Here is a 21,005-nt window from a genome sequence, read left to right as displayed (position 1 = left end):
TTTTGCTAGTGATTAGTTTATTATTTTTTAAAAAATTTTATTTTTGTTTAAAATATTATAGATGTCCCTTTTTCTCCCCAATGACCCGTTCCACCCCAGTCCCCCTCCCCATCATTGTCCATGTCCTTGGGTTGTGCATATATGCATATAAATTCTTTGGTTACTCTCTCCCCCTCCACCCACCCGTCCTCCTCCATCCCTCTGACATTTGTCAGTCTGATCTGTTCTTCCTTGTCACTGAATCTATTCTGTTCATCAGTTTATTAAGTTCTTTAGATTCCACGTATAAGCGAGATCATGTGATATTTGTCTTTCACTGCCTGTTAAGACAGGTTGGAACCAAATCTTGGCCATCTGATATATTCTACCTGCAGGTGGGGGTGGCTTCCCTTGTCTTCAGTCTCTTGCCAGATGCCAAGGTAAGAGAGAAGGTCACCCCTCTACCCGATCCCTTGGCTATCTGGCAGCCCCTTGGGATTAACTGAGTGAACAGCAATGGGAGTTCATAGTCTGTGCAAATGGTACTGTTAACTATCATATATGAATGGAGTTTAGTGGAATGTTGCAACTTTCCATCCCTTAGAAAGTCCTAATAAAGGACAGAACTCAAAACAACACACAAGGCCAAACTCCAGGCAGTTTTCTTAAGACAGAATACCCTGGTCAACAAATGGCATCATATTCACATGTATTATTAACTATTGGGCCATTACCTAAAGAGTGTCCCCTTTAATGTAAAAAGTGCTGAGGATCTCTTACCTCACAGATACCCCAAATATAAATCAAAATCATACCTGTTTCTGCATGTACTAAAACCACAATGCAAGGCCTTGCAAGGATACTATTTGCTCTCTTCAGAGCTACAGACATCACTGGTAGTACTCAAGACACAAGACACACATTTCACTTCTTAAAATACATAATGCTGAGCTCTTGGAAAAGGCATTCAACAGAACATTCGTGTCCATAATAATCTCAAATAGTCAGTTTAACTGAGAGACTTATTAGTGTCTTCAAACAACTTCTTTTCTAATTCTAGTCCAAAGAATAAACCTCTAAAGTTCTGTATCTTGCCCCAGGCTTTAATCTGTTCTTATACATTATCAATCTTATCCCCAACCTATAAGGGCTGGAGTCAGATGGAGGACACATACTCTCCTGGGATTCATTAAGCACAGATTGTCTCCAGTTCAGAAAGTTGCTCATCTGATACAGGACCCATTTGAACATAAACTTCCACCAAAAACAAACAATTAAAACACTGTCAAATTCAGCTGCACACCATTTTGTTGACTGTTGGTTTTGTTACTACTGGTTTGTATGCTTTCATTGGTTTACAATCTGGAGGCTCACATCAACCCAAGTGGCTATCCATTTGAAAAGTATACCTGAGTCCCACATCCCAGATGACATTGTCCTAGTCCAGAGGCTCACCACTGGAGATGACATTGCCTCAGAAGATATGCCCTCAGGCCAAGACATTGCCATTGTAGATGACTTTGCTCCCTAGGCCAGAAACAACTTCACCTGGCTACTAAGATCTCTGTCCAAACAATGCCCATGAATTAGCCACCTTTTAAGATACAAATTAAACACACTACATTATTAATTTTTTTTTGCTTTTGTTTCTGAACTCATTGCTTACCCTATGATTCTGGTATACTCTCTTCTCTCTGCTAAGGTGTACACCCTTTCACTTCTATGCTTAAAGGGATTTCTGGTGAAAATTACTAAAATTAATGATTATTGCTATCCCTAGAAGGAACCTACTTCATATTTATCAACTCCTTAACCCCCTGGGGAGAGGACTACACACTACCTGATGTCTGTTTTCTATACCTCTCCAGCTTTCCACCACAGTTTCTCACTTTGCATCTCTGGCCATGACTACCACAACCACTCTTTTCCCTTTGCTAAGCATGTCATAGTCTCATGGGTACATTATGCCATGAATGATGGCACTTTTGGGTTCTGTCATGGCCCAAACTCACAGGCACAGCATCTTACTTATTTTTCCTTGCTGACTCCTCCATGTATTTTCTCTAAGGAAATCAAACCTCAGTGTGCAGTGATTACATTGGGGATCACCATAGTTCTTGATTCACTTGGTACATCCCTGTTTCCATCAGCCCAAATGGACAGTGTTTATTCATATCCTCATAGGATGTGCTATAGCCATGGGAGCCACTAGCAGTGTGGGGAGGGCTCTAGTTGGAGATAAGATTTTTAAAAAAAAAGTAGATTGGGACCAGTAGGTTAAAGGATTTAAATGCTGTTTTAAGAATCTAATCTGAATAATATTAGCAATCCACACTTTTTTTTTTAATCAGGGAAATGAAGTAATATGATTTTTATTTGTAGAGAAATTGTTTTGTAGGTAGTGTAGAGGATGGATTTAAGGGGATAAGACCTATTAAAAAATTAAATTAGTATCAGTGAAAAATGAATACCTGGTTGAGGCCAAAGGTCAATGTCACTACACTGTTAATGGAAGAAGAGGAGTCCCAATCGAGTGTTGCAACAAGCCTTTCACATGCATAAGTTTTTATATGCACAAAGACATAGGCTTTGATACTGAAACTGAAGATTTTATATACTTAAGAATCTTCACAGCTTCTACTGAACATATTCTTTTTCTTTTTAGGAATGAAGCAAAAGTCTCCCATTTTTGAGTGATTCTTTTATGTCAATTCTACAAAATTGCATGTAACTTTGTAAATATTTTTTTAAAATAGAAGGCTGGGGGCAGTCCTGGATGGAGGAGGTCAATCGGGAAAAAAGGGGACATCTGTAATACTTTCAACAATAAAGATAAAACACAAAAAAGGAAAAATATAGTTTTGTAAATATTTAATATTCTGATAATTTGATTTTGAATTGTAAATGTCAAGTGTTCTGTTTTGGGGGGTTTTGTGCTTTATTGTAACTTGTTAAAAAGGAAAAGTTGTGCACTTTTTAGAATTTTTTTTTTAATGTATCTTTATTGATTTCAGAGAGAGGAAAGGAGGGGGAGAGAGAGAGGTAGAAACATCAATGATGAGAGAGTCACTGATCGGCTGCCTCCTGCATGCCCCTGACTGGGGATCGAGCTTGCAACCCAGGCATGTGCCCTGACAGGGAATCGAACCCTGATTGCATGGATCCTAGGTCAACGCTCAACCACTGAGCCACGCCCGGTTGGGCTAGAATGTTTTTATGAGTAAATTTAATGTACTAAAAACAAAAAGTGAAAAAAAGGATTATTTACTTTTTTCTAGTTATACCTTATAAAAATAATGCTTGACAAATTGATTTCTCTGGGGATAAAACTGTTTCTCTATGTCATCTACAGAGTGATTATGCCCAAATGAGTTTGGCCTTATATATTACAAGTGGAGGAAGTCTTATTACTGTATACTTAGAGTTTAGCTTATAAGAAACCAGAATGGTAGTTGTCAGAGGCAGGGGGCCAGGGGAGTGCAAAATGAGCAAAGGGTTTCAAATGATACAGACTACCAGTCGTAAAAAAAAAAAAAAATGTTATGGGGATGTAATGTAGAGCATGGTGACTGTAGTTAATAATTCTGTACTGCATATTTGAAAATTACTAAGAGAGTAGATCTTAAAACTGTTCATTACATTGAAAATAATAGCCCTATGAATACCTTACTGGTAGAGCCAAATGCATTTTATACCAAGAGTTTAACACAAAGCTTCTCCAATAGTAGGGGTATAGTAATTACTTTTTCTTTATAAATGATTGAAATCATAAACTTCTCTAATGGCTATAGATAGTTTGTAATTATAGTAACTATATGTTATAGATCTTTTGGACCAGTTCCAAGTGAGGCAGCCGAAGTTCAAAACAACCTTTGCGATTTTGCTTAGGACTCCTGTATATCTGGGCATTTCATTTGATTTTTATTCTTTGTCAGTTACACTTCTGAGCACAGAGCCTAACTACTCAATAAATTTATTGATTAAAGGATTCTGTGTATAGAAAAAAGGGAAAGCAAGGAGGGAGAAGTGTTTGGCATTTTCTGATTCTAACCTAAAGCCCATAGTCCAAAACCATCAGAGCAGAAATAATTCCGCTCCCCCCCAATTGTGGACAGAGAGCCCACAGGTACATGTGAAAATGAGCAAAATGTATCTATGAATTAATGTGCTACAAGTATTTGCTTTATACTAGGTGACAAACAAGTGCCCTAAATCATCAGAACTACCCATTTAGCCCAATAGAAGCCAATGATGATAAATTGAATTTAGAGTCGATAAATCTCAAGAAAGAAAAACACGCAACTACCTAGAGATTTGTTGGGCATTCATTGTTGTTTTGTTGGTTGTTTTTAGCTGTTTTTTATGACCTGCAACCCCTAAAAATGATTGATACTGGAGAAAGTAATAGGACATCATAAGTACTATATTTTCACTTTCCTTGAGCCTTACACTCAACAATTCTTTTGATCGAAGTAAACTAAAGATAAATAAGAAAATGAATGCCTCTACTTTAGTCCTGAATAATCTTATTGTTCTTGAGATCATAAAAATTATAGTAATTTGTAATACCATCTCTAGGCAGCTCTAAATTAAAAAAAGAAAACCACATTTTGATTGATATATATACTGAAGGTTCATGTTTGGGGCTGTGTGGAAGAAAGAAAGAATTATATGAAGAGAGGAGAATGATAGTCCAAGAGGTATTCACCAATGACATTTAAGTAATAGCAAAGTTATTTCTGAAACAACAGGATAAGGGAGAAGTGTTTTATGTCTGCAGAGTAGAATAAAAAGCCTTGTGGAAAGTCTAACTGCTGCATTTCCAGGATGAAGTGCAAGAATTAATTGACTCAATAAAGAGCTCACTCTTCTGAATACTAACCGAGACTTCTCATTTTCCGCTCCTCTAGCTGATGGATTTCACATTTTTACTCAACTGGTATACTAATAAACAGTGTGCCTTGTGGTCTCACTTTCATGGTCTTTCCACTGACACGTTGACATAAATTTTCATTATTCTTTTTATTATGCAACCGTAACACACCTTTGGTTCTTTTCCTTGAGTTCAAGATGACGAGAAAGACTCCCTGTCTGAATGTAGATTCTCAGAAAAACTTTTGTCAGTAGAGATTACAAAGGTAAATTTAACCTTAAAGTGTAATTGGAGGGGTGAGAGAATGAAGCTGCATTATATGAGAAAAATGAGAGGAACTCGGATAAAAATAGAGACAGAGAGGGAGAGAGGGAGAGGGAAAAAGGCAGACAGAAAGAGAGGAAGGGAGGGAGGGAGGGAAAAGGTAGGGAGGAAAGAAAAAAGGAAGAGAGGAAGGTAGAAAGGGGAACCGTTAGAACTGTCAGGGCGAGAGAAAAAGAAGGCACTGACTACAAAATTGCAGGGTTTTGTCTGCCTTTGGAAAGAGTATATAGTAGTCAATGAGGAGGATTTCTCTACAGGAGGCAAATTGCTTGTAGATTCTGAAAATCACACAGTACTTATAAAACATTGAATATATCCCTGGTTACAAGTACTTAAGTATGCAATTTGGTACTTCTTAGGAAAAATTTTGTATTATGTAAATTTGTGTTTCAGAGCCTTCTCGAATTCTAGGTGCAGGCTGAATAGCCAAATGGGAGGCGACGGGCTTTTATATCAATCATTATGCAAATCTGCCTTTGGCTTTGCCTCAGGTTTAAAATATTTTCAAGTACGTAAAAATTATTATAGTTGGGGAAAGTAATGTTTTGCCTAAATAAATGTTCTGCCTCTCAAATCAGCCTACATTCTCCATTAATGACATTCTTTATATGAAAGTCAAAGGAAGCAAAATGGATGAGTGGTGATTTAAAGGACAGATTTTCTGTATATTTCCTTTAATGCCAGAGCTAAAAGAAACCTTAATCCTACTAAGGTACAGAGCTTGAGGTAATTTTTCTAAGTACTGACATTGAATTAGTGACAGAGATGAGACTGCATTTCAGGTCCTATCACTCCCAGGCCATTGCATTATACAAGAGCTGTCTGTGTAAAACTGCAAAGCAAAGGAGGCTCCCATTCAAACTCCAACTGCTCCCATTCAAACAGCATACATTCTTTCCCTCCTATTAACTGTTTCCTTATCCTAATATATCACCCTTACCACCTCCTCAGATCCTGTCATGTGCTGAGCCAAAATTTACCTCTTTTGTGAAACCTAACTCCTTTCTTCAGCCCACACTGATCACAGATTTACACCTTTGGCTCTCAGTTCAACATTCAAGTTTTAATTTTTATGTGTCTATGCCATTAATTATGTGGTATTTTGGAATTATTCTTGATTATTTCATGGGGTTTGTTTTGTCCTTTCAATTTAATTGAAAAGGACAGGGTCCATGTTTCCTGTTTGATTAATAACAACTCCCGATTATTTGCCAACTACCCACACACAATCTTACATAGAACAGACAATTGATATATCTTGTTGTTATAACTACAGTTTTAAGTGAACCACAGGTATTTTCAAATATGTTTTTAAAATGTGTTGTTTTCCTCTTTGTACAGTTCTCTATTTTTCAAATTCTATACAATGATTCATTACTTTTTTTTTATTGTTGAGAAGATTACAGGTGTTCCCCATTTTCTCCCCTCTACCCCCTCCCCCCATCACCCACCCCTCCGCAGTTCTTCCTCTGTCTATTGTCTGTGTCCATGGGCTGTGCATATATGCTTATAAGTTCTTCGGTGAATCTCTATGTGTGTATTACTTTTTAAGTAGAAAATTATATACCAGTAAAAATTGAGAGACACATATTTTGTTTTCTTTAATGATTCCTTTTCCTCACAACTTCAGCTAGCACCTCTATTCTAATACTTCCTAAAACTATAAATCTCCCTGGACTTTTCACCAAAGCCATATACATGTATATCTTAGTGCTCATGACCTATAAGTCTCTCTTCAAATTTGGTGTCTTAAATATATTTCATGTCAGTGTCTATTCAATCAGCCAACAAATATTCATTAAGCACTGGTAAGTTTCAGGGACAGCTTTAGGTGTTGGGTATACATCAGAAGTAAAACAGGTAAGGTTACTTAATGAATTTTAGTGGCAAAAGATATATAAGCAGATAAACACATTGATGCATCTGTAATTTCTAATTGAGAAAAGTAAATTACAGATTCAGATACTTTTAGAGGCTGATAGCTAGAATAGATGTGAACGAATTTTGAACCTTTCTATTTTTTTAAATCCTTACCTGAGAACATTTTTCATTGATTTTTAGACAGAGGGGAAGACACACACAGAGAGAGAGAGAAAGAGAGAGAGAGAGAGAGAAAGAAAGAATGTGAGAGAGAAACAATGTGAGAAACATGGATTGGTTGCTGATCACATGCACCCCAACCAGGGCCAGGGATTGAACCTGCAATATAGGTATGTGCCCTGACCAGGAATCAAACCCTTGACCTTTTCACTGTACAGGATGACACTCCTACCAACTGAGCCACACTGGCCAGGGCTCTTTCTCTTTTTTATTCCTATTTTTTATGCTGGTGCTATTTTGCTTACATGATACATGCATCCAGTCACCCATCCATTTAAATGGCAGCTCATCATCTCAAACACAATTTCTCATACAAGTATTAATTGAGAAACAAGATGTTCCAGGATCTGTAGTAGGTTCTAAGGATAGAGTAGTAAAACAATCAACAACATCAAAAACAACAAATGCAAATATCTGCCATTATGAATCTTACCCTAGAGAGTTTGAATCTTGACAGAAGTTTGCCTGCTTTGCTAGACTTTTCAGAGAACTAGGTTTTTTTGTTTGCTTGTTTGTTTTTAACTCTTTTTGTTACTATTTTTGGATTAAATTCTTTTCTTGTGTCTATTATATATTTATCATTTCCTTTTTTTTGGTTCTTTGAGTTGACTCTTTTACATTTTCCACCTTCTTATTTTTGCTACTAATACAAGTTTTGTCCTTAATGTCCTAAATTAGAAGAGAAGATTTTAAGAATATACATTTTCTTTTATGTGCCATTTTAGCTTCATCTCCAAACTGAAATATAGTGCTTTCATTATTGTTCAGTTACAAATGTTTCCTTATTTTTATTTTTATTATTATTTTTTTTGGTTAATCTTCATCCTAGGATATTTTGTCCATTTATTTTTTATTTATTTATATTTTATTTTTTAAAATTTATCTTTATTGTTGAAAGTATTGTAGAGACCCTCCTTTTTCCTCCCATTGATCCTCTCCACCTGGCATCCACTCCTCCCCCCAGGCCTTCACCACAGTATTGTCTGTGTCCATGGGTTATTCGTATATGCATATAAGTTCTTTGATTAATCTCCCCCACCACCCCTGCCTTCCCTCTAAGATTCATCAGTCTGTTCCATGCTTCTATGTCTCTGGATCTATTTTGTTCATCAGTTTATTTTGTTCATTAGATTCTACATATGAGTGAGATCATGTGATAACTGCCTTTCACTGACTGGCTTATTTCACTTAGCATTGATTTTTAGAGCAAGTGGAAGGGAGGGAGGAGGGAGAGAGAGTGAGTGAGAGAGAAACATCAATGTGAGAGAGATACATTGATTGGTTCCCTCTCACACTCACCCCAACTGAAGGCCAGAATTGAACCTGCAACCCAGGTACGTGCCCCTGGTAGGGAATTGAACCCATGATGCTTTGGTTCTAAGGCTGATGCTCTAAACACTAAGCAACATCAGCCAAGGCTGTTTCCTTACTTTTATTATGATTTCTTCTTTGAACCATAAATTATGTATAATTGTTTTTGTTTTTTATTTTCTAAATGAGTGAAGGTTATTTTCTTTTTACTGATTTCTAGTTTTATTACACAGCCATGAACAAAAATGGGCTTTCTTATTTTTAGACTTGGATATTAACACATGGTAAATATCTGTGTTACATGAATGTGATTATCTAAATGATGGGTGCTGAGGTATCTGCTCCAGATACCTTTTAATCCACTCAAGCCTCTCTCAAACTTCTAGAGAACTATGGGTCTAAAGGGCATTTGATAGTTTTGTATTTTTAACTATACTGGAAAATCTTTGAGGGAGAAGCTGCATCTTATACATTATGAGGTATATATAGCATAGTGTAGGAATTTACTTATTTATTTATTCATTTATTTATTTTAGAGAGAGAATAAAGGGGGGAGAGAGAGAGTGAGAGAGACTGATTTGTTGTTCCATTTGTTTATGTATTCATTGGTTGATTTTTGTATGTGCCCTGGCTGGAGATTATACCTGCAACCTTGGTGTATTGGAATGAAGCTCTAACCACCTGACTTACCGGGTCAGGGCCATAGTGTAGGAATTTAACCCATTCGTGATAAGATTTTATTGGCACTCTAAACGGAGAAGTTGATGTTGATTTGCTACATTAAATGGAAACCAAGATTGAAGACATAATATATTGAAATACTTGGCATGGTAACTTAGGTTGACCTAACTATGAATACCCTGTTAATCTTATTTTGGGGGTATAAGAATTATTCTTATTATTGGTGTGTTATTTCCTATTTTTAGGACCAATAAAATAAAAGGTTTCACCTTTGTAATAAAATAAACTGGAAAGAGAATAGCAAGGTACTTCTGGTTACTATATCACAGGTGAAAAACATATATCTATGCTAGATATTACATTCTTATTTGCAATTTTTACTTATATTTGACCTGCATCCAAGCCAAGAATAAAAGACTAAGAAATAAGTCCTTCCAACTCTATTTTTAATGGAAAAGATCAAATAAATTTAGGAGTAATTTTCCAAAAGTTAGTTGTTGGTTCAATTTGTTTCCTGACAGTTTATTACATGCTTCAGTACACATGATGTTTTCTGCACAGTGACCACTAATCAATGTCTTATTAAGAAATGGTATTCCTTGTAAATCACAGAAAGAGCATCAGCCTCAATACCCTAATTTCCTTTCTCATAGTTTGATTTGGGGGAGTTCAATTATATAACATAGAATTTCATCCAGGAAAAAGACCACAATGAAGACTATGATATTATATCAATGTCCCATTACCTGAGAGCAGATCTTACACAAAAAAATATTACTTTCATTTTTTTAAAAGATTCTATTTGATGTGAATATGGTTCAATACCTTTTTTAAAATTCTTTGTTTTCTTAATTAAATTTGTCATTATATAATTTTCAGGTATACATGATTGTAATTTGACATCCATGTATTCTATTGCATGCTTCCTACCTGAAGTCCAGATTCTTTCCTGTAGTATATATGTGACCCCTTTACCCATTTTGTCCTCCCCTGACCTTTTTTCTCTAGTAACCACCATTCTGTTGTCTGTATCGATTTTTTGTTTTTGTTTGTTTTGATAGTTTGTTATTTTTTCTTTTATATGCCACATAATGATATTGTACAGTTTTTGTCCTTTTCTGTCTTATTTTACTTAGCTTAATACTCTCAGGATCTATCCATATTGTCATAAATGGCAGTATTTAATCTTTTGTATGGCTGAGTAGTGTGTGTGTGTGTATATATAATATTTTCTTTATCCAATCATCCATCAGTGGACACTTAACTCCATGCCTTGGCTAATTGTAAATAATGCTGCAATGAATATAGGGTTACAAGTACCTTTGTAAATATATGTTTTCATATTTTGGGGGTAAATACCCAGGAGTGGAATTACTGGGTCATATGGTAGTTCTGTTCTTAATTTTTTGAGAAACTTCCATACTCTTTTCTATAGTGGCTCTACTAGTTCACATCCCTACCAACAGTGTAGAAGGGTTCCCTTTTCTTATTGAACTTGTAACCCTTAGGAAATGACATCTATAATTCAACTTGAATATTAGCAGTTTTAACCTGTCTGTTTATTCCAAGGGTTAAATTATTTTTTGGAGGTGAGTTCTCTACTCCATTTGTTCCATGTGGAGGCCTTTCCCTAGAGTAATACTCCTGGCCTTTCTCCCTACCAGAGGAGGAGTGACTTAAGGATAATAAACTGTGCAAACATGGTTAAACACTTTGCCTTTCTCAGCACTGGATTTACAGTACACTTAAGAATATGTGTTTTCATGTTTTCTCTAAATCATGAGGTAAAGGGTATGCCCCTACACAGTGAGGCCTGAGGTCCACCAGATGTGTTGGTGACTTCATAGCTCATGCTCTTAACCACTTATATGCACTGTTCATAAACTCTGACATTACCTTAGGTTAAATAAATTGCCCAAGGTCACAAAAATGTTTAGGTTTGAAACTGGAATTCTAACACAGGTATTTTTGAATTTAAAGTTCATTTTTCAAAATTGCTATGCTATATTTGTCCAGGTTAATGTTACATTCAAATAATGGAGAATTCTACTTTTGACCAATATAAAATGTCAGGGACCAGATTGACCCTCCCTCTTGAAACAAAAACAAACAAGCAGACAAAACAAAAAATAAAACAGATGAAGTATAAAAAACAATAGTTTTGAAGACACTGGCTATCAAGCAATGAAAGAAAGTGACTTCCGAGAGAAGGGAAAACAAATTCCCTGAGTACCATGAGTGCCCCATATTATGTTTTAGTTTCCAGGCTTCTATGCAGGGTAGGATAATACAGATGGAGCACCCTCGATATCTTTGAGGTAAGGAAATGGAGCTGAAAGTCCAAGGAAAACAAGGTGACTAAGGTTCGTAGGACAGAGTACCACAGAGGAGAAAGTTGCACAGACTGAAAACCCTAGAGAGCTTCAGAGGATGCCCCTTATAGTATTTGACTGAGAACTGATAAATGTATATATACAAGGAAATTACCTGAAGCCAGAGGAAAATATAAGTCAAAAGGATTAGAGAAGAGTAGCTCATGCTGATACAGGACCAGTCACCTATTCTCACCAGCCAGACTGGGAAAACCCCCCACATAATTAATGCAGCAGTGGGTAGAGTATTTAGGGAGGCCTTGACTCAGTAGACAGGAATAATTAGCCCTAGATTGAACACTGCTTAACATTATAAAAGAGAGTCTCAAAATGATCAAACTGACTCCAAGTATTTTAACTGAATCCAAAGATAAACCTCAAGAATATTTACAGGAATACAACAGTATCCAGCACCCAACAAAGTAAAAATTCTAATGTCTGACATCTAATCAAAGATTACCAGACATGCAAAGAAATAGAAAAACATACCATAATGAGAATAATCAATCAATCAGAACTGACACAGATGTTAGAATCAGCAGATAAAACATTAAAAGTTATTGTAGCTATATTTTATGTGCTCAAAAAGCTAAGATTCTTATGAAACATCTGAAGATGAAAACTAAAATATCTAAAATGAAAAGTATACTGAATAGGACTGGTAATAAATTAGACATTGTAGATGATAAGATTATGTTATAAAGATATAACAATAGAAACTACCCAAAATTAAACACACAGAGAAATAATTAACCCAATGATATTAAAAGGGCATCTGCAATCTGTAGGACTATTTCAAGTAACTTAATATACATGTAATGAGATGCCTTAATGGAGATGGTGGTGACACAAAATATATTTGAATTAATAATAATTTCCCCAAGTTTGTAAAAATGATCAATCTGAAGAAGCTCAGCAAACCTCATGCTTGAGAACATGAAGAAATCTATACCAAGTCACATCATAATCAAATTACTCTAATCCAGTGACAAAAAGAAAAATTTTAAAGCATCCAGAAAATTTGTGGGATGCCACTAAAGTAGTATTAGTGAGAATTTTTATAGCACTAAATACCTACATCATAGAATAAAAAGTTTTTCCATATTAAAAAACTGTAAAAGAAAGAACATATTGTATCCAAAGTAAACAGAAGGTTGAAATAATAAAATTTAAAGGAGGATTCAGTAAAAATAATCAGAAAAACAATAGGGACCAGAAACTAGTTTTACAGATATTACCTTATAGTTCACAATACTGTAATGTACACTTAAAAATTCTTAAGTGGGTAGCTATCATGTTATAGGTTAGAGGCTTTTAACCTCTAAATACAGTTGTAATTGCCTTTTTAAAAAAAGTCTGCTATTGAAATCCATATTCTACAGGAGTATATTCTTCAGAATATGGTTAAATCCCCAACACAAGTATTTATATTTGCCACCAATGATATGTGAAAACATGTAAAAGGGCAGGTTTTAGAGGCATTTTTTATTATTTGAAAATGACCTGATGCCATTAATAAATTCTTACCTTATTTTTTAATCTGGAAAAAAGAAATAAAACACTTTAAAAACTATTTACTAGAGTAAGCAGAACTAATTTGTAGAAAGCATTTGCTTCCTGCTTTCAATAAAATTAAATAATCAAAATCCATAGAAGAAAATTTAAATGTTGAAGAAATAAGGCAACAGTTTTATATGGAAAGGGAAGTAGAAATGTTCCAGAATGAACTTAATAAAGTAATAACATGACACAGACTAAAATTTTACTAGAAACATTTAATTACAGACTTAACCATATAAAAATTTAATTTGCAAGAATATATATATTAAAATATTCTTAACCCAAAAGATACATAATGTTTAAAAAAATACAACACAAATAATATTCACCAAAATAGAAGAGAATATGGGAAAGGAAGTAAAGTACACTAAATTTTTCAGAAGGCTTACCCTTTCCACGTTATTTAAAACTGTAAACTATTCCTCATTGACACCCCCATCATCATTGTTCTGCTCTATTTTTCTGCATAGCAGTAATAGTCGTCAAATGTACCACAAAAATAATCTAACATAACATAAAAATTATGTTTATTGCTGCCTGTTCTCTCAACTAGAATGTAAGCTTAATGAGGGCAAAGGCTGTTTTTTTTGTTTACTGATTTATCACAAATAAAGAGGACTGGTACATAGAGATCCAATGAATATTTTATTTATACATGAAGGAATGACTGTGGCATAAATTAAATCTAACCTTAAGTCATAAAGCATATTATTTCTTGAGAATGAAAATGAGGCAATACAGATGTACATAAAAATTTGGTTTTTGTTCTTTGTTTGGGCCTTAAGAGGTTTGACTGAATCTTATTCCTTAATTTGTAACACATTATCATTATTCGTCAGAGAAGTCCCTCTTATTTATTTATCTTTCCTGTTTTAAGCTTCATACTCCACTTCCATTCCCCTCTACCTCACTGGCAATTAGTTTAATATGTTAAGTGTATATCTGCATATTTGACTGTTTTGCAAAACATGTAGTATTTTGTGCATGTTTTTCTAATTTGTATAAATGACACTGTATTATCTATGTCTTTTACTTTTTTATTTTAGCCAAGTATTGTGTTTTGTGTTGCTATATATACATATTTAAAGAATGCTTCTGCCCAGCTGGTGTGGCTCAGTGGTTGAGAGCCCCCCCCCCCCCCATGAACCTGGAGATCATGGTTCGATTCTAGGTCAGGGCACATGCCCATGTTGTGGGTTCAAGCCCCAGTAGGGGGCGTGCAGGAGGCAGTGGAATTGATGATTCCTTCTCATCATTGATGTTTCTATCTCTGTCCCTCTCCCTTCCTCTCTCTGAAATCAATAAAAATATATTATAAAAATTTAAAAAAAGAATGCTTCTAACTGCTGCATAATATTCCTTAGTGTACATTGACCACATTTAACCAGTGATGGATTTAGGTTGCCTCCCATTCCTCTCCACAACAACGTGCTTCAAAAAGCATCTTTGAATATATCCCCTTATGGAGCTATAAAGAATTGGTGGATCACAGGGTACATATATATGTAATTTGCCTATATATTGCTAGCTTTCTTTCTAGAAGGCCTGCACAATTACATTCCTACCAGCAGTACATGATGGTGCATGCCTTAGCTCAAGTTCCCAGAAAGAATGAGACAAGGGTGTATGTGTAGGTAGTTTATGTTGGAGGTGATCTCAGAAGGCAGGAATAAGCCACTGGGAGACCAAGGCAGAGAAGGAAGGAAAGCCAATAATGTGTGCATTAGTTAGGTCATTTCCGATGGAGGCAAAGAGGATTCAATTCTACTAGAAACATTTGACAGCACACAGAATAGTCCCTGGATATGTTAGACAATAAGACCAAAGTCAAAAGCATTAGTGAGTTTGTGACACCCACTGGTGGGGTTAACCCCTTCTCCTCTGCCCCCTCACTTCTGAGCTATGCAAACCTCCTTGTTCCCTGCACTTCTGATCAGTACATGGCCTTAGGACTAGTGAGCTTCTGCAGCTGTCCAAACATTGGAAGAACCCCAGCATACAATGTGCCAGTATTTTTGGCTACCTTGTCAAATATCAGTTGACTATATATGTGGGGGTTAATTTATGGGCTCTCTATTCATTTCCATTGGTTTATAAATCTATTTTTAGGCCAGCATCATATTGTTTTGATTACTATAGCTTTGTAGTATAGTTTGAAATCAGGAAGTGTGATACCTTTCAGTTTTGTTCTTCTTCAGAATTAATTTGGCTATTAAGTGTCTTTTGTGGCTCCATACAAATTTTAGGATTTTTTCTATTTCTGTGAACAATGCTATTTGAATTTTGATAGAGATTGCATTAAACCTATAGATGGGCTGGGATAATATGGACATTTAAAAAATATCAATTTTTCCAAACCATGAACACAGTATATCTTTCCATTTGTTTGTGTCTTCTTCAATTTTTTAAAGTCTTGTAATTTTCAGTGTACAGGTCTTTTACCAACTTAGTTAAATTTATTCCTATGTGTATCATTATTTTTTATGCTGTTGAGATTTTCAGCTAAACTATTCCAGAGTATTGCTGCCTCAGTATCCATTTTGTGTGGCCAAGAGGCTGCAGGGGGGCGCTCCTGCAAGCACTACCCTGGATAGTAGCCTCAAGAGTCACAAGTAAATGTAAGTTACTGTTATGACTCCCCCAGTGGTCCTTGTGATAGACAGTCTTCTATACCTCCCATGCTGGGTGCTTGGTATTATTTTATTTCTATTCCTTTGTTCTAGGATGCAGTTATGTTATTTAGAAACTGTTTGATCAGTTTGTGTGTTTATAAGATTTTCTTCTCCAAAAAGGACATACAGATGGCCAAGAGACATGAAAAAATATTCAATGTCACTAATCATCAAAGAGATGCAAATTAAAACCACAATGAGATATCACCTCACACCTGCCATAATGGTTGCCATCAATAAATCAACAAACAAGTGCTGCTGGGGGTGTGGAGAAAAGGGAATCCTAAAGCACTGTTGGTGGGAATGCAGACTGGTGCAGCCACTGTGGACAACAGTATGGAGTTTTCCCCCCAAATTAAAAAAGGAACTGTCTTTTGACCCAGCAATCGCACTTCTGGGAATATATCCTAAGAAACCCAAATCAGAAAGAACTTATGCACCTCCATGTTCATAGCAGTGTAATTTACAATAGCTAAGATCTGGAAACAGCCCAAGTGCCCATCAGTAGATGAATGGATATAAAAGCTGTGATACATTTACATAATGGAATACTACATGGCTGTTAAAAAGGACCTCTTACCTTTTATGACAGCATGGATGGACCTGGCTAAGCTAAATAAGCCAGTCAGAGAAAGACAAATACCATATGATCTCACTTATATGTGGAATCTAGTGAACAAAAATAAACTGACATGCAAAATAGAAACAGAGGCATGAAAACATGGAACAGACTGACAGATATCAGAGGGGAGAAGGGTCGGGCAGACTGGCTGAAAGTAGGTGAAGAGATTAGCCAAACAACATATGTGCATAAGCCATGGACACAGGCAACAGTGTGGTGATGGCCAGAGGGAGGGGGGTAGGGGCTGGGTAGAAGTGGGCAAAGGGGGGCATGTGACGGAAATCTGTAATAGTATCAACAATAAAAATAAAGTAAAAAAGATTTGTTAGATGGGACCCAGGCAATTCATAGTCTAGAGATATTTCCTGTTACTGAGGTGTTACCCTTGTTTCCTCTAACCAATGCTTTGTAAATACTGAGATTTTTACAGCATTTAGCTGGTGGATATTGTCTTCCTGGGCCTATGTGAATGCTGGAAATTCTTACCTCTAATCATCTAGAGGTTGTTTCCAAGACCATGGTAGTTTCCTCACAGGCATGCATTAATACTCAGCTGAAAACCTGAGTGCAGCAGTCTCTTCTCCAGTACTCTGTTCTGAAAACTCTAATTGCCGTGATCTACTTAGACCCTCAGCTGTTTATTCTCACTTCAAGGAACCCACTGGGATCTGACTGGGCTCCCTCTGCCTATGGTCTGGAAACTCTCTCAATGCAATAAGCGGAGAGAACCACAGGACTCACATTGTTTGTTTTCTCTCTCTTTCATTGCTAGGTACCCAGTGTCTTGAAATCCATTATTTCATGTATTTTGTCCTTTTATTGTTGTTTCAGATGGGAGGGGAAATCTGGTCCTATTATTCCATTTTCTTGGAAGCACATGTCCTGTTTAAAAGTAATCGGTAATGGCAAAATCTTTGGCATGTTAGAATTTCAGAACTCATTTGATAGTTTGACCCTAAGAGACAGAATTTGATCCCATAGTCAATAGCCTATGTATTCACTGAACACCCTCTTTACTATTTTGTAAATAGGCCTCATGGAATTTATAGACATGCCTTAATGCAATTTCAATAAAGACCAGGTTTTAAACTTCAGGGGTTTTCAAAGCAAGAAACATTCCAGAAAATGTTTGCTGTTCTTTACCATCTGTCTTTTCACCCAGTATCATCCATTCACAGGGTGGGAGAGTTTCCAGATTTTTCTCTTGACATCTGGTCACATAATTTAGGTCTACAGATGGAAATCAAAATGCGGAATTAAAACTATTATCTAAATTATTCTACCTTCAGTCTCTGTACTCCCAGACCTAAATAAAATCTAGAAAAAGATGTGTGAAATATTCATAAATACAAAGCAGAAGTATTTGAGTCTTTCATCAAAATGGTTGAAATAATTGCCTTGCAATTCCTACTAGAAGCTTTTTCCCTCAGCATTTTCCAGGTTGTTTGGATATATAAAAAACAGCTCATGAAGAAGTGCAAAATACATAAGAAGAAATACTACATGTTTAGTGCTGAAGGAATGTTGATTAAAGGATCTCCTGGGAATGCTAAGAACTGGGCACAAAATAAAGTCAGTGAGTAGAATTTCATAATGGTTGATGATTATAATTTTGTTCTTAACCAAATTGGTCTAAATTAATTGAGAAAAATAGAGAACATTCCAAATAGTGGCAATGGCACTGATAAAGTTATGATGGCAGAAAGGAGCAAGATGTATTAATGAGAGTGATTTGACTGAAGAGATGGGCTACATTATGAGGAATGAGAAATAAATTTATGGAGAGAATACAAATAGGAGGATAAATCTAAGGAAATTTTACATGTTAGGCTAAGGACTTAAGGATGTATAACTTCAATTTCCAGAAGTAAAGTGAAGTAGGAAGCCTTACCAACCCTTCCTCTCTCTCTCTGAAAAAACAGAAATCAAGTTTAAAAATAAAACAGCTTTCTGGTTTGGGACATAATGGTCTGGACTCATCTTTCCCAGCTCCTCTCTACTAAGTACATGTAAAAAGCATGAACATAATAAAATACACAGTCATAGAACTTTGAAGGGGAAAAGGGGGAAAGAAGACTGCCTAGGGGCCTGAGGACTTAAAGAAAAATAGTGACCCAGTATCTCCTGACCACCCATCAGTGGCAAAAGCAAAACCAAACTCTCCTGACTTTCCAAGGGACAGAAAGCATACCAGGCTTAATGTCTTGAAACAGGCAGCCCTACTGGCAGTCATATTATTAAAGGAAATTAGCTCTTTGTGATGAATTGGATCTATCTGTTCACCAGTTTGCCATGTCTTCCAATTTTCCTTTCTGGTACTTTTTGTTATGCAGAACTTTTAATGTAATTATTTAAAAAATATACATAATAGTCCAGTTTTATTTTTAATATTTTAATTTTCAGATTCTCAACCTCTACAGTTACAGAACTCTCTGAGAAATTAAACACTTTCATATCCTTTCCACAAAAATTAGAAGAAAAAGTAACAATGACTTCTGATTACTAACACAAAACATTAGTTTCTAACAAAAAGGCATACATGGTAGGACTATCAGACACTATTGGAAAAATTAAATTTTATTTTAAAACCTGTTGTTCAGTTGTACACTTGAAATCTGCATGGTTTTTTGAACCAATGTCACACCAATAACCTCTCTCTCTCTCTATATATATATATAGTATATATATATATATATATATATATATATAGTTTAAAAAAGGCCTAAAAGTTTGTTAGTCTATTAAAATGTCACAAGCATTCCAAAATAATGAGTGTTAAAATGTGTAACAGTCTAGTTTCTAACATTTTAACTTCCACAACCCAAGCAGTTTAAATAAAACCTAAGAAAAAACATACTTCTAAAATGAACATAAAATTTAGATAAAGTCTTCAAATTAAGAGAACTTTTAAAAAGACACACAGTCATTATGATTTTAGTTATTACTCCTAAACAATTAAAATTGTATTTTTACTTGCTTATTATTACCAATGCTCGTTACCCAACAATGAGCCACAGAAAATGCCATACAACTGACTAGTCAGTTATTCCACATTTTATATTTAATAACAACTAAAAATAGATCATGAACTTTTAAAAAATGTAAACATAAACCAGAACTATCTGATATGTAATATCTGTGCTCCCCAAAATGAAAATCACAAGACACAGTAAAAAAAAATATGAAAAAAATAAAATTTATCTTAAAACCAACTTTAATCAGGAAGCCTTCTTCACAGAAAAATAAATTGTTAAACAGTATAAATCCTAAATACATCACACTATTTTCCCCCTTTTTGGTTATGGTCTGTTCCAGGAAGATTTAATTATATAACTTCAGTTACAAATTTTGGAGGGAAAAATCTCAATCATGTATAAAAATATTGACAAATTTAAGCTAAAATTAGCCCTTAAGACATTTTTTTTATCTTAAAAGGATAACTAGACATCAACAGAAATACTGTTAAACTGTTGTTTGCTCAAAGTTGTTCATATTAGTGAAACAAAGATTAATAGTTAAATTTCACAAAATGAAATCACTGCCTTCTGATTTAACTTTGAGACATAATATAAGGCAAAACTCAAGTATCATACTTTCTATTTCTGTCCATAAACACAAATAAAAGTCAGTATTAATACAAATAATATAAGCAAATAAACAAATGGTTATTTATGCCTCAGGTTCCACAACATAAGGTATTGTTATATAACTCTCCTATAGTAAATTCCCATTTTTTTCTGGAATAGCAGACTAATAGAAATGTAAATTTCCAAAATTTTAGGTAATTTAGTAACTAATTTTTTTGACCCCAGATACTATGGTGTGAATAGTTGTAAAATCAAAATGCTTTCTGTGTCATTTAGCAAAGAAAGTACAAGGAAGAATGCTCTACCAAACTATACCTGCTACTCCATCCTGGACCCAGTTTCTGATCACCAGCTCAATTCCAGTACTGCCAAATTATCAGCCCGCCCCATTCAGCCTTACTCCAACTCTTAACTCCTTTTACATCAAGTCTAGTTTCCTTCTTGCAAATTAATCCTAATTTTCCAGAAAACTGATTTTTCTGATTTCATGTCGATTCTAACCCACTTTAAATAAAAGAAAATGGTATAATGCTTAAAATAATTAGAAGATGGTAACTAGATTCCTTTAGTGTTATGCAAGATGCATTTCAAGTGCTCTACAAATACGTCGGAAAGTAGCAAGAAAACTTAGATTTAGAACCTAGATTCCTTAACTAGTTAGCATAGTATAATCTTGCTTTGATTACTATAGGACAAAAAGGTGAGAAAGGCCATAAAACATGCATATTTTGAACAAAAAAAGAAAGCTTCACAACCCAGGTTCACTAGATTAGAAAACACTCCCTTTACCCACGCATTACTTTGTTTATCTCTGAAACATCTGAGTTATTTTCTGTGGTGACTTGTTAAGCTATAAGGAATGAGAACTTTGCAATAATCTCTAGTAGAATTTGGCATCTTTATTCTATTAACATAAACTGAATG

At 35.2% G+C, this 21,005-nt stretch overlaps 1 pseudogene across 1 annotated transcript in view; it reads left to right on the top strand.

Moving 5' to 3' along the window:
• Positions 1 to 2,650, top strand: part of LOC308551732 (ubiquitin carboxyl-terminal hydrolase 10 pseudogene) — a 36,128-nt pseudogene extending 33,478 nt beyond the window's left edge. Inside the window, exon 3 of the transcript in view lies at positions 2,645 to 2,650. The product of the transcript in view is annotated as a ubiquitin carboxyl-terminal hydrolase 10 pseudogene (transcript). The remainder of the gene's footprint in view (positions 1 to 2,644) is intronic.
• The last annotated feature ends 18,355 nt before the right edge of the window (positions 2,651 to 21,005 follow it).

Source organism: Miniopterus schreibersii, assembly GCF_964146895.1.
Source record: "Miniopterus schreibersii genome assembly, chromosome: X".
In the NCBI taxonomy this organism is placed as follows: domain Eukaryota; kingdom Metazoa; phylum Chordata; class Mammalia; order Chiroptera; family Miniopteridae; genus Miniopterus; species Miniopterus schreibersii.
The sequence above is the reverse complement of the archived record's forward strand: the minus strand, read 5'-3'. Positions and strand labels throughout refer to the sequence as shown.